General features: G+C 48.5%; 1 protein-coding gene across 3 annotated transcripts in view; it reads left to right on the forward strand.

Moving 5' to 3' along the window:
- camkk1a (calcium/calmodulin-dependent protein kinase kinase 1, alpha a) overlaps nt 1-26131 on the forward strand; it is a 329689-nt gene that overhangs the window by 49314 nt on the left and 254244 nt on the right. The window contains exon 1 of one of the 3 annotated variants that reach the window (XM_072469146.1): nt 24572-24716. The exons of the other annotated variants lie outside the window; for them this stretch is intronic. The gene's annotated coding sequence lies outside the window, so the exon portion shown is untranslated. Of the gene's footprint in view, nt 1-24571; nt 24717-26131 lie in introns of those variants that run through there. 3 annotated transcript variants of the gene reach the window in all.

Raw genomic sequence — 26131 nt, forward strand, 5'->3', positions numbered from 1 at the left:
GTTTTACTGCCTGCACGTTGGTCTAGTGACCTTGGAATAAAGGGTGCTGTATGGTGTTGGGCTGCTATGATCTGGCACTCATGTTGGGTTCGTGCATGCTGAAGGTTGTTGGCCAGAAATGTGTGGGTCTTCGTACATTTGACTGTAATGTCCCTTCCTTGTAACAGCAGTGTCCAGCGAGCTGCTCTGATCTGACTGAACCGTCCTTTAATCTACCATCTAACAAGAGTTGCGTTGGGGTGTGCTCGGTGAAGATCGTTACCGGGTTAAGGCCTGTGATGTATGCAAAATACTGTACTGCCCAAAAGACTGCAAGCAAGTGCTGTTCGCAGGCAGGTCTAAAACTCGTGAGGCATAGGCTACGGGTCTTAAGCGATCATGTCTTTCCTGTAGGAGTACTGCTGATAGGGTTCGGTCGGTGCTTGCCACTTTGATGGCATAGGGTGAGTGTGGGTCTGGAACTTGCAAAGCGCGGGCTGTGCCTAGGGCGCATTTTAATTCATTGATGGCATCTGTGTGCTGAGGGAGCCATTCTCATGGGGCATTCTTTTTAAGGAGTTCTGAGAGTGGGGTTGCTTTTGTGGGAAAACCATCTATATGACTGCAGCAATATCCTACTAAACCTAGGAATGACCGGAGTGCAGTGACATTGTGGGGCTGGGGCAATTTACCGATTGACTCAATTCGTTTGTGTTCAATTTCTCTCTGCCCGTGGGTGATAATGGTGCCTAAATAAAGAACCTTTTCTTTTAAGATCTGGGCTTTTTTGGGGTTGACCTTGCATCCAATGGATTGCAGGAGGCCAAGTAATTCCGAAAGAAGCTTTACATGCTCTTCTTCTGTGTCCGCTTGAAGGAGTAAGTCATCCACATATTGTATTAGGCATTCGGGTCGGGGAAATTTGGAAAGTCCGTTGGCCAGTTGTCGGTGGAAAATGGAGGGGGAGTTGTGGAATCCTTGCGAGAGGCATGTCCACGTGTACTGCTGCCCTTGAAATGTAAACGCGAACTTGTACTGGCAGCACAGTAGCATTGTGGATAGCACAATTGCTTCACAGCTCCAGGGTCCCAGGTTCAATTCCGGCTTGGGTCACTGTCTGTGCGGAGTCTGCACATCCTCCCCGTGTGTGCGTGGGTTTCCTCCGGGTGCTCCGGTTTCCTCCCACAGTCCAAAGATGTGCAGGTTAGGTGGATTGGCCATGATAAATTGCCCTTAGTGTCCAAAATTGCCCTTAGTGTTGGGTGGGGTTACTGGGTTATGGGGATAGGGTGGAGGTGTTGACCTTGGGTAGGGTGCTCTTTCCAAGAGCCGGTGCAGACTCGATGGGCTGAATAGCCTCCTTCGGCACTGTACATTCTATGATAAATTCTATGATATAAATTCTATGATATGATCTATGACATGCCTTGTCTAACGGGATGGACCAAAAACCATTGCTGATGTCCAGCACTGTGAAGTACTTTGCCTGTGCTCCCTGCTTGAGCATGGTCTCGGTACTCGTGGCAACGATGGGGGCTGCTAAACGGGTTACCTTGTTAAGTTCTCGGTAGTCGATCGTAGGTCGCCATGAACCATCGGGTTTTCTTATGGACCAAATTGGGGCATTATTTGTTGACTCTATGGGCTGAATTACTCCTTGGTCTAATAAACTATGAATAACTTTTGAAATCTCACCCTCGGCTTGCTGTGGGAAACTGTATTGCTTCTGTGGCTTTGGATCGGGACCTGAAATTGTGACCGGACCTGGGATCTTCCCACAATCGTGTTTGTGTTGTGCGAACGAAGCTTTGTGTTTCATGAGGACCTCTCTGATTGTTTGGTGTGCACTAATTGTTTGCAGATTAAAGCAATAATCTCCTACCGAGCAAATCCTGTTTTCATAATCCCCTACTGTGAGCGTTGCGGGGGCTCTAGCTGCTTTGGCCATTCTCCATACACATTTATTCACTGGATCAAAGGAAAGATTATGGGAGCTCATAAAATCGATGCCTAGAATGTGCTCGGCTGTTTGGGGCAAGTCGACTAAAACAACGGGGTGCATGGTGCTAATGTTCCCTATCTGAATATCTGTGGGGGCTGTGATGTATCCCTGTTGTACGTGTCCGGTAAATCCACTCAGGTGATGGTGTCTGTGGTGGGCCATTTGTCACGTTGAAACATGGTGGAGGAGTTTAAAGTGGTGCGGGATATTCCTGTGTCCCAAAGAAATTCGACTGGTTGTCCCCGGACTGTGCCTGTGACTACTGGCCTGCCTGATTTGTCCCAGAGTGTGTCGCAGACCCAAGTTGGGGAGTCCGAACATCGTCAATCTGTGGAATTGACCGCTAAATCACCTGAACGGACGCTAACATTATGCATGGGTCTAACATTGTTCCTGGGTGGGGGGGTTTGGTGGTTGGTGTCGTTGCTGGTTCAGGGGGTTTTGTCGGCATTCGCGGGCGTAATGTCCCATGTGTCCACAATGGTAGCAACCTCGTGGTGCCTGTGCTCTGGGGTGCTGTCCCTCGTGTCCACCCTCGTTTATCCATGCGGGTCCCTGGCTAGTCCTGACTGGGTGCATATTTGTTTCTATCTGTTCCTGATCTGCCTGTCTGTGTAGGGATTGTTCCCAAGCTCTGGAGAGTCATTTCGAAACCCAAACTTCATTATGTGTGTGGTCTACGGGGTCGTAATTCACACAAGCCTTTTGACCTGCTTCTGTGGCATGTGAGACTAAAACGCGGGACCATTTATTGGTGTCATCCTCATTTAAGTGTGCGTGGTTCAAATCCCCAAATACTGCTTTAAAATGGATCCAAATGCGACCTGCAAATGCGGTCGGATGCTCTCCCTTCTTTTACCTACAGTGGTTTAAACCTTCTACTGTATCTCCCTTGTTGTACCCGCTTGCAATAAAATGGCCGTTTTCATTTCCTGTAGGGTCCTCTTGCTACATTTTGGGGTTCGGGCAAAGCTGATCTTACGGACTGGTTAAGGCTCATATCTATGAGTTTAATTTCCTCTCTTTCATCTAGACCGTACATAACTTTTTGTTGCCGCACCTCCTCAAAGAAGTTGTGCGGGTCTGTGATGGGCTGGAATGGAACGATTTTGATGCAAGCATCTCTCAATTGGGTGATGGTTAGTGGGTGGTGTAAACAAAATCAGGTTCATCCTGATCCGAGGACTTGCGCTGTGTGGTGACTGGATTCATGGGGGTGTGTGCTGCCTGTGCAGTCGGTGGTGCGGGTGCTTTCCTTTTTGGGGCATGGGGGGCTCGATTCTGATTTTCTGTATCCTCTACATATCTCTGGGGCTTTCATTTAATTCTTGCCAATCGGGGGCACCTTCCTCATCTGAATTTTGTCCAAAGGTATACCTAAAGCCATTCTGCAGTGAAAGCAGTGACTGGATTTCTCTATCTGTTGTTTGTATTTCGCGTGGTCTACTGTGCTCTGTCTCTGTTCTGTTGTGGAGCTGTGCAGCGCTCGCAAAGCTGCTTTTAAATCCGCGCATTGACTCGTTAACTATGCTACCTGCTGTTCTGTCTCTTCTCGTACCACGACTGCGCACTGTGTATCTTGGTAGGCTTTATCGTACTGGGTCTGAAAGCTGCTAAGATGAACTAAACAAGATTGGTGTGCGCGTTTCACGTCAGCCATCTCCTTATCCTTAGCTGCCAACTGTTCCCAGAGTTTCTCAATTATCTTTCCACTTTCAGTATTGTTTCCCTCATTCGTCTCTTCTTTCTCATCTAACTGCCTGCGGAGCGTCTTCACGACCTCCTCTGTGCCTCGCAACTGTGCCAAACAGGACACTATTGCCGTCGGCTTTCGGACCTTTGCTGCATTTTTCTTATGGACCTCGGTTAGGTTGTCCCACCCAGTTTGTCCTATGCTTCCTGGACCTGACTCGCCATTCGCACAAAAACTGGACCAAAGGGACCATCCTTTCCCCTTTAAATACTTCCTCAACTCTTCCTCCCATATGGGGCATTGCTCTGCTCTGTTGGCCGCTGTTTACATTAGAACGACGGAGGTTGAGGGGTGACCTGACAGAGGTCTCCAGGATTATGAAGGGCATGGATAGCGTGGATGGGCAGGCACTCTTTCCCAGGGTGGAGGGGTCAGTTACCAGGGGGCATAGGTTTAAGGTCCGTGGGGCAGGATGTGCGCGGCAGGTTTTTTACACAGAGGGTGGCGAGTGCCTGGAACGTGTTGCCAGGGGAGGTTGTGGAAGCAGATACATTAACAGCGTTCAAAAGGCATCTTGACAAATACATGGATAGGATGTATAGAGGGATACGGCACTAGGAAGTGATGAGGGCTTTGGCGAAGGTTGGTATCATGACAGCTACAGGCTTGCAGGGCCGAAGGGCCTGTTCCTGTGTTGTATTGTTCTTTGTTCTTTGTAAGCAGTCTAGTGAAAGGGAAGATGAGCTGAAGGCACTGAAAGACACTTGAAAGAATTGTACCATCGCCATTACTGGAACATGATTTAAAGAAGTTTGGGAGGGGCAGTTCAACATTCCTGTTTACAGGGTTTTCAGGTGGATTTAAAAAGTCATGTTGCAGTGTTGGGTAAATAAACCATCACAGCTGTGAGGAGGAATGATATGCTGGATAGAACATGAAACAGTGCTGAAGGAGGCCACTTGTCCCATCGGGTCTACACTGACCCTCCAAAGGATTACACGGGAGGGTTTAAACTAGTATGGCAGGGGGATGGGTACCGGAGCATTAAGTCAGAAGGTGAAAAAAATTGAGGGAGAACGAGGGAATAGGGCCAGTATGGCTCTGAGGAAGAGCAGACACGGAGATGTTGCTGAAAACAGCAGGTCTGGTGGCCTGAAGTGCATATGTTTTAATGCAAGAAGTATTACGGGTAAGGCAGATGAACTTAGAGCTTGGATTAGTACTTGGAACTATGATGTTGTTGCCATTACAGAGACCTGGTTGAGGGAAGGACAGGATTGGCAGCTAAACGTTCCAGGATTTAGATGTTTCAGACGGGATGGAGGGGGATGTAAAAGGGGCGGAGGAGTTGCGCTACTGGTTAGGGAGAATATCACAGCTGTACTGCGAGAGGACATCTCAGAGGGCAGCGAGGCTATATGCCTGGAGATCAGGAATAAGAAGGGTGCAGTCAGAATGTTGGGGGTTTACTACAGGCCTCCCAACAGCCAGCGGGAGATAGAGGAGCAGATAGGTAGACAGATTTTGGAAAGGAGTAAAAGCAACAGTGTTTTTGTGATGGGAGACTTTAACTTCCCCAATATTGACTGGGACTCAAGTAGTGCTAGGGGCTTGGACGGGGCAGAGTTTGTAAGGAGCATCTAGGAGGGCTTCTTAAAACAATATGTAGATAGTCCAACTAGGGAAGGGCTATACTGGACCTGGTATTGGGGAATGAGCCCGGCTAGGTGGTAGAAGTTTCAGTAGGGGAACATTTCGGAAAAATAATGACCACAATTCAGTAAGTTTTAAAGTGCTGGTGGACAAGGATAAGAGTGGTCCTAGGGTGAATGTGCTAAATTGGGGGAAGGCTAATTATAACAATATTAGGCAGGAACTGAAGAACCTAGATTGGGGGCGGATGTTTGAGGGTAAATCAACATCTGATATATGGGAGGCTTTCAAATGTCAGTTGAAAGGAATTCAGGACCGGCATGTTCCTGTGCGGAAGAAGGATAAATACGGAAAATTTCAGGAACCTTGGATAACAAGAGATATTGTAGGCCTCGTCAAAAAGAAAAAGGAGGCATTTGTCAGGCCTAGAAGGCTGGGAACAGACGAAGCCTGTGTGGAATATAAGGAAAGTAGGAATGAACTTAAGCAAGGAGTCAGGAGGGGTAAAAGGGGTCACGAAAAGTCATTGGCAAATAGGGTTAAGGAAAATCCCAAGGCTTTTTACACGTACATAAAAAGCAAGAGGGTAGCCAGGGAAAGGGTGGGCCCAGAGGAAATGGGCGAGATACTAAATGCATACTTTGCATCAGTATTCACCAAAGAGAAGGAATTGGTGGATGTTGAGTCTGGAGAAGGGTGTGTAGAAAGCCTGGGTCACATTGAGATCCAAAAAGATGAGGTGTTGGGTGTCTTGAAAAATATTAAGGTCGATAAGTCCCCAGGGCCTGATGGTTTCTACCCCAGAATACTGAAGGAGGCTAGAGAGGAAATTGCTGAGGCTTTGACAGAAATCTTTGGATCCTCACTGTCTTCAGGTAATGTCCCGGAGGACTAGAGATTAGCCAATGTTGTTCCTTTGTTTAAGAAGGGTAGCAAGGATAATACAGGGAACTACAGGCCGGTGAGCCTTACGTCAGTGGTTGGGAAATTACTGGAGAGAATTCTTCGAGACAGGATCTACTCCCATTTGGAAGCAAATAGACGTATTAACGAGAGGCAGCACGGTTTTGTGAAGGGGAGGTCATGTCTCACTAACTTGATAGAGTTTTTCGAGGAGGTTACAAAGATAATCGATCCAGGTAGGGCAGTGGATGTTGTCTATATGGACTTCAGTAAGGCCTTTGACAAGGTCCCTCATGGCAGACTGGTACAAAAGGTGAAGTCACATGGGATCAGCGGTGAGCTGGCAAGATGGATACAGAACTGGCTAGAGATATAGAAGGCAGAGAGTAGCAATGGAAGGGTGCTTTTCTGATTGGAGGGCTGTGACTAGTGGTGTTCCGCAGGGATCAGTGCTGGGACCTTTGCTGTTCGTAGTATATATAAATGATTTGGAGGAAAATGTAACTGGTCTGATTAGTAAGTTTGCAGATGACACAAAAGTTGGTGGAATTGCGGATAGCCATGTGGACTGCCAGAGGATACAGCAGGATTTAGATTGTTTGGAGACTTGGGCGGAGAGATGGCAGATGGAGTTTAATCCCGACATATGTGAGGTAATGCATTTTGGAAGGTCTAATGCAGGTAGGGAATATACAATGAATGGTAGAACCCTGAAGAGTATTGACAGTCAGAGAGATCTAGGTGTACAGGTCCACAGGTCACTGAAAGGGGCAACACAGGTGGAGAAGGTAGTCAAGAAGGCATACGGCATGCTTGCCTTCATTGGCCGGGGCATTGAGTATAAGCATTGGCAAGTCATGTTGCAGCTGTATAGAACCTTAGTTAGGCAACACTTGGAGTATAGTGTTTAATTCTGGTCGCCACACTACCAGAAGGATGTGGAGGCTTTAGAGAGGGTGCAGAAGAGATTTACCAGGATGTTGCCTTGTATGGAGGGCATTAGCTATGAGGAGGGGTTGAATAAACTCGGTTTGTTCTCACTGGAACGACAGAGGTTGAGGGGCGACCTGATAGAGGTCTACAAAATTATGAAGGGCATAGACAGAGTGGATAGTCAGAGGCTTTTCCCCAGGGTAGAGGGGTCAATTACTAGGGGGCATAGGTTTAAGGTACGAGGGGCAAGGGATGTACGAGGCAAGTTTTTTACACAGAGGGTAGTGGGTGCCTGGAACTCGCTGCCGGAGGAGCTGGTGGAAGCAGGGACGATAATGACGTTTAAGGGGCATCTTGACAAATACATGTATAGGATGGGAATAGAGGGATACGGACCCCGGAAGTGCAGAAGATTTTAGTTTAGTCAGGCAGCATGGTCGGCACGGGCTTGGAGGGCCGAAGGGCCTGTTCCTGTGCTGTACTTTTCTTTGTTCTTTGTATGGAGGGTGCATTATTCTTAAAATACATTCAAGTGAACTCTTTTGTCAGTTTGCAGTAAGCTCAGCCAGAGAAGGGGCAGTTCTAGACTTTGTTCCCAGGAAATGAGTCTGGGCTGGAGGAAGGATTATCAGTGACAGCGCGTTTTCAGTAGGAGTGATTATAATCTGGTTAAATTTGGAAAAGGAAAATGAGAAATATAGATCAAGAGCAAGTGTTTGAAATTCAGGAAAGGCCAGTTTTACTGAACTGCTGAATGATTCAACAAAAGTGGACTGGAACCAGTTACTTTGAAGGTACATCAGTGTCAGGACGGTGGGAGATTAAAGAGTGTTCAGAATAAATATGTTTCAAGGAAGAAAAAGAATGGGGCTCCCAAATCTAGGCTCACCCTGGACATTAAAGAACATTTTTATGTCATCATTGGCTACAGGAATAGTGCCAGAGGACTGGAGGACAGCAAATGTGGTCCCTTTGTTCAAAAAGGGGAGCAGAGACAACCCCGGCAACTATAGGCCGGTGAGCCTCACGTCTGTAGTGGGTAAAGTCTTGGAGGGGATTATAAGAGACAAGATTTATAATCATCTAGATAGGAATAATATGATCAGGGATAGTCAGCATGGCTTTGTGAAGGGTAGGTCATGCCTCACAAACCTTATTGAGTTCTTTGAGAAGGTGACTGAACAGGTAGACGAGGGTAGAGCAGTTGATGTGGTGTATATGGATTTCAGCAAAGCGTTTGATAAGGTTCCCCACGGTAGGCTATTGCAAAAAATACGGAGGCTGGGGATTGAGGGTGATTTAGAGATGTGGATCAGAAATTGGCTAGCTGAAAGAAGACAGAGGGTGGTGGTTGATTGGAAATGTTCAGAATGGAGTACAGTCACAAGTGGAGTACCACAAGGATCTGTTCTGGGGCCGTTGCTGTTTGTCATTTTTATCAATGACCTAGAGGAAGGCGCAGAAGGGTGGGTGAGTAAATTTGCAGACGATACTAAAGTCGGTGGTGTTGTCGATAGTGTGGAAGGATGTAGCAGATTACAGAGGGATATAGATAAGCTGCAGAGCTGGGCCGAGAGGTGGCAAATGGAGTTTAATGTAGAGAGGTGTGAGGTGATTCACTTTGGAAGGAATAACAGGAATGCGGAATATTTGGCTAATGGTAAAGTTCTTGAAAGTGTGGATGAGCAGAGGGATCTAGGTGTCCATGTACATAGATCCCTGAAAGTTGCCACCCAGGTTGATAGGGTTGTGAAGAAGGCCTATGGAGTGTTGGCCTTTATTGGTAGAGGGATTGAGTTCCGGAGTCGGGAGGTCATATTGCAGCTGTACAGAACTCTGGTACGGCCGCATTTGGAGTATTGCGTACAGTTCTGGTCACCGCATTATAGGAAGGACGTGGAGGCTTTGGAGCGGGTGCAGAGGAGATTTACCAGGATGTTGCCTGGTATGGAGGGAAAATCTTATGAGGAAAGGCTGATGGACTTGAGGTTGTTTTCGTTGGAGAGAAGAAGGTTAAGAGGAGACTTAATAGAGGCATACAAAATGATCAGGGGGTTGGATAGGGTGGACAGTGAGAGCCTTCTCCCGCGGATGGATATGGCTGGCACGAGGGGACATAACTTTAAACTGAGGGGTAATAGATATAGGACAGAGGTCAGAGGTAGGTTCTTTACGCAAAGAGTAGTGAGGCCGTGGAATGCCCTACCTGCTACAGTGGTGAACTCGCCAACTTTGAGGGCATTTAAAAGTTTATTGGATAAACATATGGATGATAATGGCATAGTGTAGGTTGGATGGCTTTTGTTTCGGTGCAACATCGTGGGCCGAAGGGCCTGTACTGCGCTGTATTGTTCTATGTTCTATGTTCTATGTACACAGGGAAGAAATGGGAGTTCATGTTAATACCGAGAATTCAATGCTGCAGCAAGCCTCAATTGTACAGATCGTGTAGAGTTAAATAGGAAATTAGGAAAGCAAAGAGGGGGCTTGAAAAATATTGGCAAGTAATATAGTATTAGGTGTTCAGGACTGAAAGGGTTAATGTGGGAGTGGAGAAACATACTGCCCACATGGTGATGTCAAAGGAGTCACAATTTCTAACAGGTCTGGACAGGGTAGATGCAGGAAGGATGTTCCCAATGGTGGGGGAGTCCAGAACCAGGGGTCACAGTCTGAAGATACGGGATAGACCTTTTAGGACGGAGGTGAGGAGAAATTTCTTCACCCAGAGAGTAGTGCGGCTGTGGAATTTGTTACCACAGAAAGTATTTGAGGCCAAAACATTGCATGTTTGCAAGAGGCAGTGAGACATAGCACTTAGGATGAAGGGGTTCAAAGGAAATGGAGGGAGAAAACGGAACTAGGCTATTGAGTTGGATGATCAGCTATGATCATAATGAATGGCGGAGCAGGCTCGAAGGGCCGAATGGCCTCCTGCTCCTATTTTCTATGTTTCTATGACAAGTAGCAGTCGAATGGAGATAGCTCATGGCTTGGATGGAAGAAATCCATTGTCTTGTATATCTTGTTTCTACAGTTATGTTCTACAATAAATAGTTACTGTTCAGCCTCTAAGGGCGAGAACGTCAGGCTGTTCACACCAGCGAGATCTTCCAGTCCCGCCGACATCCACCCTCGTCGCGGATTTCCCAGCGGGGTGGGGTAGTTTCAATGGGAAATCCTATTGACAGCGGTAGGCTGCCCCCGTCCACCGAGATACACACCACAGGGAGTGAGGAGAATCTAGTGCTATGTCTCTGAGCCTATTCCTCAGTTAACCACAACAACATACAAGTAATATCGAAGAAAAGCGGAAGATGGTTTAGAAATAGATAAACATCAATAAGATAGCTGAGGAAATAGGAAGTCCTGTTAGAGACCAAAAAAGGAGCTTGTGTGTAGAGGTGGAAGAGATGAAAGTGGTTTCTCATGAAACCTTGGTCTCTAACTTCACAAAAGAGAGGGATGATGCAGTCATTGGAGTGAATTACCTACCAGTGGGATCTTCCCTTCCGCTGGCAGCGCCACCCCCTCCCCCCAACCACCACCTGCGGGTTCCCAGTGCCGTGGAAATCCCATTGTTCAGCGGCGAGAACAGAGAATCCCGCTGCCAGCAAAGGTCTGCCACCGAGGAACACGCGGCTGGGGAGATGGTGAATTCACCCCATTATAGTTAAATACTACTACAACACCCTGGGCTAGTGCGCAGTCAATTCCAGCTCCACGTGACACAACTGAAATTAACGATTCAGTTTTCAAAAATACCCAAAGTCTTTAGTCTTTGGCTGCCGAATAACTACAGTCACCAGGTTTGTCAAGTTAAGCACAATTAATTTTTAGTAATGACAATACCTGGAATTAAATAGGCAGCAAATACAACTGGTTAATTATTACTTAATTCCTAAACCTGCCCCATTTAACTTGCCCCCACCTTCTATACACGCACAATATAGACAAACACAGAGGGGAAAGAGGGGTGTAAAGGAAAATAATATGAAAAGTAAAAAGGATAAAAGTCTCTGGGCGCGATTCTCTGGCCTCGTTGCGCTCTTGCTCAAGCATAACGATGCCGGTGAATAGCGGGAGATGCCAAAAATGAGATCCGCGCCAGGCGCCCAACATTTTGCGATGCAACTGGCCTGCTCTTGGAGGCGAAATCGGGATCTCGCCGCCGCATGGCGAGAAACCAATTATCACCACTTAAGCCCCATTTCCATACAATCAATGAGAGTGACCCCATATCCAATGGCCTCCCGTCATTCAGCGGCCTCCCCAGTAAGTGCTCACATTGGTGCCAATTAGTACGTCTTTTGAAAAATGTGAACCTAGCGGAAGGGATTCTGTGGGGAGCCAAGGAGATGAGTAGCCATCTTTGCTCACAGGCAAAGAGCACAGGGGTGCTGGGATTGCCACCGCAGTGCTCGATGGGGGGAGGGGAGGTGGGGGGGAGCTCGGCTGGGGGTGGGGGACCCTCCGCAGGGGTGGGCCGCCATGGGGAGGGGTGGGGCCCGTCTGCCCCACCGATCATCCATAACCCCCACCGATTGCTGAGACCTCTGGCTGCGTGGCTGAAGACTATTGTTAATAGTTAATAGGCAATCATGGAAGTGGGAAATAAGGGAATCAAGAGGAAGGATAGGATAGGATAAACATATTGAGAGTGGAAATATTAAGCAGGTACAGATGAAATGTATCACAGGCAACTAAGGGAAGCAAGAGAAGAAAAAGCTGAGGTTTTGATCACCGTTTACCTCTCTGGCTGCGGGTGAGATGCCAGCACATTGAGAAGAGATAATATTGGACCATTATTTAAATCGTGAGGAAGGGATGGACGGAGTAATTACAGATTGGTCAGCTTATCCCCAGTGGTGGGAAAACTATGGGAAACAGTTTTGAGAAATGATATAAATCCTGATACGAAAAGCACTGTCAAGGCATGGATTTATTAAGAAGTCTTACAACACCATTCACCAGGGCAGCACGGTAGCATTGTGGATAGCACAATTGCTTCACAGCTCCAGGGTCCCAGGTTTGCTTCCGGCTTGGGTCACTGTCTGTGCGGAGTCTGCACATCCTCCCCGTGTGTGCGTAGGTTTTCTCCAGGTGCTCCGGTTTTCTCCCACAGTCCAAAGATGTGCAGGTTAGGTGGATTGGCCGTGATAAATTGCCCTTAGTGTCCAAAATTGCCCTTAGTGTTGGGTGGGGTTACTGGATTATGGGGATAGGGTAGAGGTGTGGACCTCGGATAGGGTGTTCTTTCCAAGAGCCGGTGCAGACTCGATGGGCCAAATGGCCTCCTTCTGCACTGTAAATTCTATGAAATCTATGAAACCTGAGGAAGGAGCCATGCTCCGAAAGCTAGTGATTTGAAACAAACTTGCTGGACTTTAACCTGGTGTAAGACTTCTTACTGTGCTCATCCCAGTCCAACACCGGCATCTCCATAACATGGATTTGTTAAGGAAGATCGTGTTTGATTGCCTTTTTCTGTGGAGGTAACGAATAGTGTTGATTCGTTTAACGTGTTTTATGTAGTTTGCATGGAAATTCGAAAGATTTTTGACTATAGTCCAATGGCAGACCGATCAATAAGTTAAAAGCCCATGGGGTCCAGGGGAAAGTGACATGTTAAATTCAGAATTGGCTCAGGGACAAGAAGCAAAGTGTAAAGGTCAGTGGATGTTTGTACAATTGAAAGACTTTCCAGTGGCGGACAGCAGGGCTCAGTACTCAGTAGCTCTTAATGTCTGTCAATTATTTATCTGTCAATAATTTACACTTAAATATAAGGGGCATGATTAAGTGTCAAAGGACACAAAAGTTGGCCATGTGGTTGAGGAGGGTTGCTGTGAGGACAAATGAATACACAATAAGTGGTTGAAGTAACCTGGGAGCCTTGGAGGGCATGACTACAGATCCCTGAATGAGGTAGAAAGCTGGTTACAAAAGCATCCAGGATACTTCTCTTGATTAGCTGAGGGCTGGCGTATAAGTGCAGGGTGATTATACTAGAATTGTATAAAGCATTAGCTAGGCCACATCTGGAGGACTGTGCACAGATTTGATCATCATCTCATTACATGAAAGATGTGATTACTCTAGAGAAGTTACAGAGGCGATTTACGAGGGTATTGTCAGGAATAGAGAATGTGAGCAATGAGGAAAGTTTAGACAGGCCCGAGGTCTGAGTGGAGATTTGGTCGAGGGGTGAAAATGAGGGGTTTCATGAGTGTAGCCATCGAAGATGGCCACCTACAAAGCACCATGGGAATTTTAAAAAATAAATTTAGAGTACCCAATTCATTTTTTCCAATTAAGGGGCAATTTAGCGTGTTCAATCCACCTACTCTGCACATCTTTTGGGTTGTGGGGGTGAAACCCATGCAAACACGGGAAGAGTGTACAAACTACACACGGACAGTGACCCGGAGCCGGGATCGAACCTGGGACCTCGGCGCCGTGAGACTGCAGTGCTACCACTGCGCCACCATACTGCCCTGACCATGGGAATTATGGCCAACCCAGGACTCAGACAGATACAGAGCCTATGTGTATCTGAAACACAGGTAACCAGACCTGATCGAAACCCCCGCTCGTTTACATTTCAGTGGCCCATATTCCCAGGACAATAGAAATCCAATCAAGCAAACGGTACAGCCAGAGACTGATCGGCGCCACTCCCCTTACTCAGAAAGCACAACTGCCAAGGTCAATGACCGCGAAGGACCCGCCCAGCCACCAAGGCACCCACCCCTTTATTGGCCGAAATCGAAGAGAGTGATCAGAGCCCTGTCGAACTATTGGGTCCAAGGTTAAGGACCGCCCCAAAGAGCGCAAAATCCCAGAGGGAAAAAAGAGAGCGCAGCCATGTGTTCTGCCTCTTTTGGATCTGGCCTGTGCCTAACCCAATTGCAGCAGGAACAGCCAGCCAAGTTCAAGACCAACGATCGCTACCTGACGGATGAGCCCAGCAGAGACAGAGCCACTTTCTTCAAACCAGCAAAGTGAAATCCAGATAAAGGCCTTATCCATTTGCACAGTGCCGGTCGCCCTGAAGTTAAGTATAGGTTATTGTAGCTGATAGGTGTAATTTAACTCTTAGTAGATATTATGTTTGCATGTCGACATAACTCTTGTGTATGTAAATAAACAATCTTTTGAACTAACTAACTGGTTGTGTGGTCATTTGATCTATATTAGGGAAGGTTTATGGTTCACCAACGTTATTAGTAGAGCAACATGAGGAACCTAGAACGAGTAAATAGCAAGGAGCTATCCTTGTTAGTAGAGAGGTCAACACCAGGGAGCACAATTTAAAGTGATTGATGGCAGGATTAGAGGGCTGTTGAGTAGAAATATTTTAACCGAAAGGATTGTTTCAACAGGATTAATAATAATAATCTTTATCGCTGTCACAAGTAAGCTTGCCAAAGTCAGCATGGATTTATGCCAGGGAAACCATGTTTGACAAATGAACTGGGGTTTTTTGAGGAAGTAACTGGTACAATAGTTAAGGATGAACCAGTGGGTGTGGTGTAATTGGATTTTCAGAAAGCTTTTGAAAAAGGTCAGTGTGCAAAATTAAAGTGCTTGGGATTGAGGGTAATATATTGGCATGGCTTGAGAATTGATCAGCAGACAGGAAACAGAAAGTAGGAGTAAATGGGTCTTTCTCAGAGTGCAAGTGGGGCAGCACGGTGGCACAGCGGTTAGCACTGCTGCGTCACAACACCAGGGACCCGGATTCAATTCCGGCCTTGGGTCACTGTCTGTGTGGAGTTTTCACATTCTTCCCATGCCTACGTGGGTTTCCTCCGGGTGCTCCGGTTAACTCCCACAGTCCAAAGATGTGCAGATTACGTGGATTGGCCATGCGCCCCTTAGTATCCCCAAAAAAAGATTTGCAGGTGAGGTTAAGGGGTTATTGGGATTGGGGCGGGGTTGCTCTTCCAGAAGGTTGGTGCAGGCTTGATGGGCCGAATGGCCTCCTTCTGCACTGTAGGGATTCTATGATTGCATGGCTGGTGGGGTCCTGCAGGGATCAGTGCTTGGTCCCCAGCTATTCACAATATATATCAATGATTTGGATGAGGGAATTAAATATAATATTTCCAAATTTCCTAATGACATAAACTTGGTGGGAATGTGAGTGGTGAGGAGGATGTTAAGAGGCTTCAAAGTAATTTAGACAAGTTGAGTGAGTGGGCAAATACATGGCAGACACCAGTATAATGTGGACAAATGTGAAATTAACCACTTTGGATGGAGAAACAGAATGGCAGAGTATTATTTAAATAATGTTGATGCACAAAGGCACCTGAATGTTCTTGTACACCAGTACAAGCAGACATGTAGAGCAAGCAATTAGGAAGGTAAATGGTATATTGGCCTTCATTACAGGGGGTCTTGAGTATAGGATCAAGGGTGTAAGGATGTCTTACTGCTGCTGTACAGGGTCTTAGTTTGTCCACAACTGGAGTATTGTGGACAGTTTGGTCCCCTTACCTCAGAAAAATGGAGGGAGTGCAGGGAAGGTTCACCAGACTGATTCCTGGATTGTTTGAGCAGAGATGGGGTCGACTGGACCTGTATTCCCTGGAATTTCGAAGAATGAGAGGGGGTTTCATTGAAATGTATAAAATTCTGACAGGGCTGGACAGACTGGATGCAGTCTCATTTAGGACTGGGATGAGGAGAGATGACAGGTGTCATGGGGAGAGAGCAGTATGGTGTTGAGATAGAATGTTGAATGGTGGGGCAGGTTTGATGGGCCGAATGGCTCCTAGTTTCTATGTTTCTATGTAGGGGGTCTGGAACTCCCAGCCTGAAAGGGTGGCAGAGGCAGAAACACTTAAAAAAACCCACTTGAAGTGGCGTAACCTTCAGGACTATGGATCAAGGGTTGCAAAATAAGATTAGACTGGACAGTTTTTTGTTGGCTAGTAAGGGCATGTTGGGCTATATGGTCTCCTTCTGTGTTGTAAATCTTTGTTTCTGTAGTTGAATGTTCCAGGGAAGAACGGCAAGTTTGATCAGCCCCTCTTTCTATAGTCGGAGTATCTTCAACTTTGAATAATCATACAAAGGAGCAGGAGTAGACCATTCAGCCCCTCAAGCCTGTTGCGCCATTTAATAAGTTCATGGCTGATCTGATTGTAACCTCAAATCTGCATCCCACCTACCCCTGATAAACTATTATCCCCCTTGGATACCAAGAATCAGTCACCTCTGCCTTAAATATATTCAAAGATTCTGGGTGCGATCTACCAGCCACATCGCGCCCGACCAAGAGGACGTCATGGCTGGTAAATACTGGATGAGGCCTCCCGCCGGCTTCACGGCAGCCATTATGCCTCATGGGATCTATCCAAGTCCCGGGAGGCGGCGCGGCCAGAATTCAACCCACAATGGGTGTGACCAAGCCACGTGTGCTTACGTATGTTTTAAACCTACAAGACCTACTCACCCGGGATCTACTGACCTCCCGGCATCTAACAGCCTCTCCTAGCTGGCTGCCGTTCAGTACTGGTCCACATAAACATGGACTAGGCAGTATGGCACCCAGGGGTACATACCATGCCATCGGAGGCCCCTGGGTGGCCACGGAAAGTGCAGGATGGCCTGTTGGCCCTCTCCATCGAATGCGGCAATGTGGAACTGCCATGCTGGCACCTTGGCACTGCCATGGTGTCTGGGAGGCACCGCAAAGCCAACAGGAGTCCTCGCAGGATGCCAGGGTGGCAGTGCCAGGGTGCCAAGGAGAAGGCATGAGAAGAGGGTGGAGGATGTATGGAGGGTGTGGGGGGGGGAGGGTGTATGGGTGCAAATAGGATCCTCTGGGAAGTGGGAGGTGGGTGAAGGGTGAGGGTTCTGGAAGGGTTGGGGGCCCAAAAAGGGGCGTGGGAAGACCTGAAAGGGGAGGCACTCAGTGACCCCATAGTAGGTGTCATCGCTTGTGGGGGGGGGGCCGAGATCAGGGCACCTTTCAACATGGCAGCCGGAACTCTTGAGGAGCCGGTCTGACCAGTGAGTTCTGCTCCCCAGTGATGAAAATAATTCTATGTGTAGCTAAACCGGTGAGAATCTCCTCAGGGCCCCAAAAAGTGGCTACGGGCGCGTCCATGCTGCACTGGAAACGCAACTCACCGCGGCGCAACATGGCCAGTGAATGCCAGGAGACTCTGCTCCAGAATCTACTTGGCTCGCCACGCCTTGCGAGATCGAACACGATCTTGCAGACGTCGCGATGTGGAGCCCACACATTGTGGGCGGCATCACTTATTGGCAAATCTGCATATTAGAGCGAGACTGCTAATCTCACTCTAATATGAACTCCGGTTCGATCCGGGCCCCGGGTCACTGTCCGTGTGTAGTTTGTACACTCCCCCCCGTGTTTGCGTGGGTCTCACTCCCACAACAGGCGAGGTGGATAGGCCACACTAAATTGCCCTTTAATTGGAAAAAAATAATTGGGTACTCTAAATTTATTTTTAAAAATGCAGTCCCCTGAGGGAATCTATCCTCTTCGCCTTGGAGACCTCGGGTGAGCGCAGTTCGGTACTGGTTTCCACACACAGGGACCAGACGGAATGGCACTCTTGGGGGTCTCCCAGGGGATCTGAGGCTCCCAGGTGCTTGACCTCTGGGCAGGATCGCACCCTCCCACTGCTGGTGCCAGCCTGGCATCTTGGCATGCCACCTGGCTGCTAGCCTAGTACTGCCAAGGCACCTAGGTGGCACGACAGGGGCACTTCCAAGGTGCCAGGCTAACAGTGCCAAGGTGCCAAGCTGGCACTTTTTAATGACGTGGATTGTGCTGGGGATGCCCTTCCGGTCGGGGTCGGGGTGGGGTGCGGGGGCTGAGTTGAGTTTGGGGGGTGTTCAGGGGTCACATCAGAGGCTCGAGGATGCCTTTTAAAAGTGGTGTCCCGATCTCTCCCTGCACTCAGGGGTTTTGGCGAGCGGGGATCCTCAGTGTAAGGAACCGGACTATGTACAGCTTTGGCTGCATATTCCCCGCTGAGTTCCAGTATCTAACCCAAGTCACATTAGATAGCTTTGTGTTTCACGCCACTGTGAGCGCCAGGAAGCACAGAGCTAAATGCGCTCACTATGGGACATAGTTCCCATTTGGTTTGATCGTCCCTAAGTGGGTTAGATAGTGGTGGGTAACTCGCCGACAGAGTTGGCGGGAATCTCCCAGCTTCTGTGCTGTAAATAACAAAAAAAAACCACCACAAATAACAAAAATAAACCAGTGCACCTTGGCACTGTTACAAAACATTGCATTAGATCGCGCCTTTTGTTTCCATTGCCTTTTTAGGAAGAGAGTTCCAAAGATTCATAACCCTCTGAATGTACACAAATTCGCCTCACCGCCTTTTCAAATGGATGACCCCTTATTTTCAAGCAGTTGTCCCTAGTTCTAGATTCTCCCACAAGAGGAAACATCCCCTTCACATGCACACTGTCAAGACAATCATATGGAGCCAGTAATGAAAAGCCCAGGATCTCATTAAGGGGCTCAGCCATTTATTCCTCCCTCAGCAGTAAACTCCAATGAGCTGGTTGGAGGATCAACATTGAAGAATAAATCAATCGCAAGTAAGCGCTGAGGGACCCGGGGTTAATGCTTATGCCTGCACATTCATGCTCTGAGCTTCTATTATATCCCAGTAGATATGAACGAGAAGGTGTTAGTGAAATAAAACAGAAAACGCCGGAACACTCAACAGGTCTGGTAGCATCTGTGAAGAGGAAAAACAGAGTTAATGTTTCAGGTCAAGGATCTTCCACCAGAACTGGAAAATGAGATGTAGCAGTTTATAAACAAGTACAGGGGTGGGGAAAGGGGGAGCGGTTGGAAAGAGGAAAAGGAAAGGTGATAGGGTGGAGAGATTAAATGAAAAAAGGAATGAACAAGAACAAAGAACAAAGAAATGTACAGCACAGGAACAGGCCCTTCGGCCCTCCAAGCCCGTGCCGACCATGCTGCCCGGCTAAACTACAATCTTCTACACTTCCTGGGTCCGTATCCCTCTATTCCCATCCTATTCATGTATTTGTCAAGATGCCCTTAAATGTCACTATCATCCCTGCTTCCACCACCTCCTCCGGTAGCGAGTTCCAGGCACCCACTACCCTCTGTGTAAAAAACTTGCCTCGTACATCTACTCTAAACCTTGCCCCTCTCACCTTAAAACTATGCCCCCTAGTAGTTGACCCCTCTACCCTGGGGAAAAGCCTCTGACTATCCACTCTGTCTATGCCCCTCATACTTTTGTAGACCTCTATCAGGTCGCCCCTCAACCTCCATCGTTCCAGTGAGAACAAACCGAGTTTATTCAACCGCTCCTCATAGCTAATGCCCTCCATACCAGGCAACATCCTGGTAAATCTCTTCTGCACCCTCTCTAAAGCCCCCACATCCTTCTGGTAGTGTGGCGACCAGAATTGAACACTATACTCCAAGTGTGGCCTAACTAAGGTTCTATACAGCTGCAACATGACTTGCCAATTCTTATACTCAATGCCCCGGCCAATGAAGGCAAGCATGCCGTATGCCTTCTTGACTACCTTCTCCACCTGTGTTGCCCCTTTCAGTGACCTGTGGACCTGTACTCCTAGATCTCTCTGACTTTCAATACTCTTGAGGATTCTACCATTCACTGTATATGGTGAAAGACAAAAGGTGAAGCCAAAGCGACAAGGAAAGAAAGAAAAGATGGGTCTAGAGGAGGTGCAAATAACCACAGCAGAATCATTCCCTACAGCATCCACACAAAAATCATGGTCAAGGATGGGAAAGGCCCAGTGGAGCCTCATTATTCTCTGTCACAAAATAAATTTCTTTCTCAACTGATGCATATGGGCCAGAATCCTCCGGCCGTTTGCTGGAGGCGTATTTTCTCTCCAGCCGGCAGTGCACCCCCGTGGGTTTCCCGGTGGCGTGGGGTGGCTTTAATGGGAATTCACATTGACAATGGCGGGAGCAGAGGATCCCACCGTCAGTAAATGCGGCACCTCCCGCTGCCGAGAAACACGTGGCTGGGAGGCTGGAGAATCCCATCCAATAACTTTTTATGGGCTGTATTCTCCCGTCCCCCAGCCATGCGTTTCTTGGCGGCACGCCACCCCACGCCACTGGGAAACACACGGTACGGGTGCGCTCCCAGCAGAAAAAGAGAATCCCAATGGCCAGAGAATTCCGGCCTATGTCTCCAAGCAAAGTAAGTAAAGGTTTTTATTTTACTGCATCTTCAAAGTTAATATAATTCTTGTCATTTGCTTCATTGACATCAACAGCGAATTGTATTTACATAACAGGTAAAGTGGCCATAGTCCCAGATGACCATAGGCTGCTTGCCCCTTTAAAGGGGATCACCACTCCTCAGGCAAGGGGCAAAGATGAGAAGGCTTCATGAATAACCTCAGCCGGTACGGGAATTGTACCCACGCTGTTGGCCTCGCCCTGAATCACGAACCAGCTATCTCGCCAACTAAGCTAAACCGGCCCCCATCTACACAGCACCTTTAACATAGTGAAACATCTCACAGTGTCTCACAGGAGCATTGTCAACAGAGACATAGAGCCACATACAGCGATATTGGGACAGGTGAGGTTACTGCCAGTAGCCTCAGCCAGAGGCTCTAAATTAAACACCCGTTGCAGACATTGGCTGTTTGGGGTCTCTCTGGCCTTTGGGGAGTCCCTCCGAGATGTTCTGATCTGAGGTGGGCCAACTACTCTAGTCCCCCCTCAAAATGGGCATACTGTGGGGGTTGTCAGGGTGAGGAAGCTTGACCCCCCACACCATGACATCCCACCAGAGAGATGCCCATTGAATGCAATAGCAATCTTGGGGGAGATTAGCATCTGGTGTTATCATTGCATTTCCCTTCCAGGGACCAGAGTCCCACCCAAGGCCCAGGAAAGGAAAATCCACCATGTAGGGAGAACCAAGGAACAAGATGATGACGGTTAAGGGAGGAGGAAAAGACAGGTTAATGTTCAGTGGAATGATTGAAAGAACGAGGCACAGTTTGGATAAAAAGGAGCCAGAATAAATATAAATGCATTTATCACCAGAAATGCATTGACCTGTGCCCATGAGACACTCTCAGCTCAGCCTCCATTCTGCATCCAGTTCGTACATACTGATCGCGATATTTATCAGGAAGTGGGGTACATCCATCAGTGGCCAGGAAATCCAGAAGTGCCAAGAATCTGGAGTCCCTTCCAAGTCGTAACAACACTTTTTACTGCCCGGCAGCCAGATTGAGGCGGGAATGCCTGTTTCAAAATACACTAATTGGGGATAGGTGAGGTCAGCCAGTCCAGAATAATTAAAAATGTCATGGGTCAATGTGATGGGAGGGCAGGGGTGAGAGTGTGGGGATGTTGGGAGCATAGCAGAGAGGGAAGAGCGAGAGAGAGATAGAGATCATGGAAGGCGAGATGGGTCAGAGGGAGAGGTTGTTGGAGAACTGATATTGAGGAAGTGATCGTGGGGGAGAGATCTCAGGTGGAAAGATTGCGGGAGGAGTGACTTTGAGAGGAGAGGCCGGACCGTGGAAAGGGAGGCAATTCATGACAGCTTTGCTTGGGGTCCAGTGGAAGAATTCCTGACCCACAGCCAGTGCCTGAAAGCACTTAATGTGCTGGCAGCTCCCCTCTACCCGTGAGCTGTCCAGGAAAACAAGTGTTGGAGGTATTGAATCCAAGTCACAGACTAAAGCCAAGGTGCGGAGCAGCATTCAAATATGTTATAATATTAATGTCCAGAAGGAGAGGTCATGTGTTTCAATTTAACCCTTTCCCTGACACTATACCTCAGTGTACTGGTACGTTTGGATAATGCAGGAGCCTGTCTATGGATGATTTCACTCTCACACTAATGTCGTTGACTCTTAATTGCCTTCTAAAGCCCTAGTCCCATGGATGAGCAATATATACCAGCCTTGCCAGCAGTGCCACATCTGGAGAATGAATAAAGACCATTCTCCTATATAGTGCTGCAGATGTGTCATCTTCCGTTTGAAGCGAGGGAGTGATGTACAATATTATTCCAATTGCATTCAATTTACTTTCCGCCATGCTGGTCTTATCCTAGAAGATTAGTGGACTGAATCAGCTCAAAGGCCACTGTGGGTTCACCAGGGAAACAGAGGCAAAAAACCCACAGAACCTTTCAACTGACTCCTTTGGAGGATCCTGCCCTGTGGATAGCTGCTCTCACAGTTAACAAGCAGATTCACGGAGCACGGCATTGCCATGATCTTTCCAAGGGGCACATTATCCCCTGTCGGTCGCTCAGCTGGAAAGCTATCAACACATCAGTCTGCCCTTTTCAGACAAGGAACAGGATGAAATCTCAGCATCAGTCTGCTGCTGCCGCCTTACCAGGTTTCCTGTCATGTATTTGGCTGAGAGCGGGGTGGCACGGGTAGCACACTAGTTAGCACTGTTGCTTCACAGCTCCAGGGTCCCAGATTCGATTCCCAGCTTGGGTCACTGTCTTTGCGGAGTCTGCAGGTTCTCCCCGTGTCTGCGTGGGTTTCCTCCGGGTGCTCCAGTTTCCTCCCACAAGTCTCGAAAGACGTGCCTGTTAGGTGAATTGGACATTCCGAATTCTCCTTCAATGTACCCGAACAGGCGCTGGATTTTCACAGTAACTTCATTGCAGTGTTAATGTCAGCCTACTTGTGACAATAATAAAGATTATTATTATATGGGACAGAAAGAAATCTGCTGATGCCCGATTTCACGGCTGAAGAGGTCGACAAGGCGGCAATGTATGCCCGAACTGAAAGACTCGAGGTTGGGCTCAAAGTCAGACCTCGGGCTTCCTGATATTAATTGGGATGAATTAATCTGATGCTGCTTGTTTATCTGGCAGTGGCTTGAAGATAAGACCCAGGAGGTGGGTGGGGTAGAGGTGGGCGTGGTGGGAGGTGGTTGGGGATAAAGGGATAAAATTGGGGATGTGGGTGGGCGTGGGGCAACATTGGGGGGGCCTGTTATGAAGATGGGGAGTGTGTTCCACCGTGTTTTATTTTGTTGTTTGAAAATCATTTGGGGGGAAAAGAGTAAAAGTCAGCATGATGTGGGTGCTGTGCTAATGAGACACGCTTGTTGCAAAGTCTGGTGGCAGCTTTGGTGCTAATTGATGATTACCATGGTTTAAACATGCCTGAGGCTGTGAAAGCGAACACACGCAGGTTCCACGCTCAAACGCTTATTAGGAGTAATTTTTGCAGAGTGACGTTATGTAACCGCTATAAACTGACACATGCACAACTCCACTGAAGGTGCTCAGTGCACTGGTTGACACATGGCCGGACGTTTCAGGATACCTCAGGGGTCCGAGGGAAAGGCCGCACAGGTTCTCGGGCTGGAGGAGGTTCAGAGATAGCCTGTTTCTAGTCCACCTCGCCCTCCCGCCCCTCTAACTAACCTGTCCTCCATTTGTCACTAAAACCAGCAAGATGCCCGTATACCCCAGTGTTCTCTTTCTTCTGGTGCCTCCTATAAGTTGCAGTCGCACGGCTCAACTCTAGGTCAGTGCCTGCCAAATTCTTTTCTGCTGTGACCCCATTTTAATGCTTGGTACCACCCCCAGAGCGAAACTTGGGGATGGCTTGGTGAGAGCTGTTGACCAAGGTGGGGATTCAAACAGGAGGGAAACGAGATCGAGATCTGCCATTTACCAGCTCTGTTGGTGTCAGCGATTGGGCCTCAGAGTTCACTGGATTAGGCCGTGTCCACAGGCAGGAAAGGAAAATAGTGCTCGCAGATGATCTGAGGACTGACAAATCCGAGTCTCTGCTTCACTCTCGCCATTGTTGCCTTGAAGTTCATGGCCCCAATCACCCCGAGACCCCGAGACCCCATAGGGGTTTCAATGAACTCTCTTACATGGAGTTGAGTGGCTTCTGTGTGTGAGATGCATGAATGCAGTATGTGTACATTCAGCAATTGTAAATGCAGCAAGGATTAACTAATGGAGGATAAGTAGAAGCAGATTAGTCGTTCCGCAGGTCACCCATGCTGAGTGAAGGAGACATTTAGCTATCAGCAATACACGGTTAAGATAAAACAGTGCCTATTGCAGTCCTGCTCAAGCTATTTGCTGTGAATTTTAATTGTTATTATTTTCATACATCCACGTTAAACTGTGAGTGACTTTTGGGTGGAGGATTTGGACGTGGGTAGAGATAAGCCCAATTCAATTCTATTTTGGGTCTTTGTGTTTAACAGCTGTCAGAGAAACGGAAATCTTTATCCCATCTGTCAGGCCAGCATTCGGACTCCAACCCAAGAGTTCAATGGTGACTGTGTTCCAACAAACCTTGTTGAGATTTGCTTTGTTTGTGCCTCAGGGTAGCGTTGACACAGTGAGAGAGGAGGTGAAACAGTGATGCACAGGACTCGCTCAGTCATCAGCAACCAGAAATATAAAAGCACTCAACGATAATTGAGGACAACTTGTTTGGTGGATTTTGCAGACTCCATGGCCTCACACCCCACCACCTGCACACTTGCAACCTGAGGTACCCTCAATAATGATGCTTAGAGGTTAAACTGTAAAGAAGGCTTTATTAGGCTAATAACTATGCTACAGATTTGGACGAGAGCTGACTGCTATACAGACCATGAGGCAGGCCTTTATGTATGGCTCCCAGATGGGCGGAGCCAGAGGAGGAGTCCCCAGGGTTCCAAGCCTGGTCTTAAAGGGGACATCACCTTACATGATGATAAGGCAGTAACCGTTCATCACATTCACCCCCTGTTTAAAAAGGAGTCTGGCGGGGGTGAAGTGCCATCATAGGTCCATCCGTCTCGGCGGCCGGATCGTCCTCCTCGATCTCCTCAGTTCGGGCGGTGGTGCGGCGGGCACGGACGTCCCGGTTGAGGGCACATCCGGGAGCACAGCGGTCGGAGCTTCGGTCCGGGTCGGGGCAGAGGAACTAGGCAGGGCCGGGGGTAGCGGAGCCGGCGCCGGCGGGGTGTGTAAAGGGGGGGCGCAGGGGGGGGCGCACGGTAGGAGCTCACCAACGCGTGGTAGGGCCGGAAGGGGGGGTGTTGTAGGGGGCGACGGGTGCTGCAGGGGAGCGGCGTGGGAAGGGGCGTCTGTGGTGGAGGATCCAGCGGGCGCCAGATCCCGGAGGGAAACCGTATCTTGCCTGCCGTCGGAGTACTCCACGTAGGCGTAACTGGGGTTGGCGTGGAGCAGTCGGACCTTTTCAACTAGGGGGTCCGTTTTATGGCTCCTCGCGTGCCTCCGGAGAAGAACAGGTCCCGGAGCCGTCAGCCAAGGTGGAAGCGAGACCCCGGAGGTAGACTTCCTGGGGAAGAGGAACAATCGCTCATGAGGGGTCTCATTTGTGGCCGTGCAGAGGAGTGACCTAATGGAGTGTAGGGCATCGGGTAGGACCTCCTGCCAGCGGGTGGTTGGGAGATTTCTCGACCGCAGGGCCAGAAGGACAGCCTTCCACACGGTCGCGTTCTCCCTCTCCACCTGCCCGTTTCCCCGTGGGTTATAGCTGGTCGTTCTGCTCGAGGCGATGCCTTTGCTGAGCAGATACTGACGCAGTTCATCGCTCATAAACGATGTACCCCGGTCACTGTGGATATAAGCAGGGAAACCGAACAGGGTGAAGATGCTGTGCAGTGCTTTAATCACCGTGGCTGAGGTCATGTCGGTGCAGGGAATGGCGAATGGGAAACGGAAGAACTCATCGATCACGGTGAGGAAATAGGCATAACGGTTGGTGGACGGGAGGGGCCCCTTGAAGTCCACGCTCAGTCGCTCAAAGGGGCCCGATGCCTTCACGAGCCGAACCTTGTCTGGCCGATAGAAGTGCGGTTTGCACTCCGCACAGACCTGGCAGGCCCTGACCATGGCCTTGACCTCCTTGGTTGAGTAAGGTGGGTTGCGGGACTTGATGAAATTGTCGAGCCGGGT

The sequence above is a fragment of the Scyliorhinus torazame genome, chromosome 12 (assembly GCF_047496885.1).
Source record: "Scyliorhinus torazame isolate Kashiwa2021f chromosome 12, sScyTor2.1, whole genome shotgun sequence".
Lineage (NCBI taxonomy): Eukaryota > Metazoa > Chordata > Chondrichthyes > Carcharhiniformes > Scyliorhinidae > Scyliorhinus > Scyliorhinus torazame.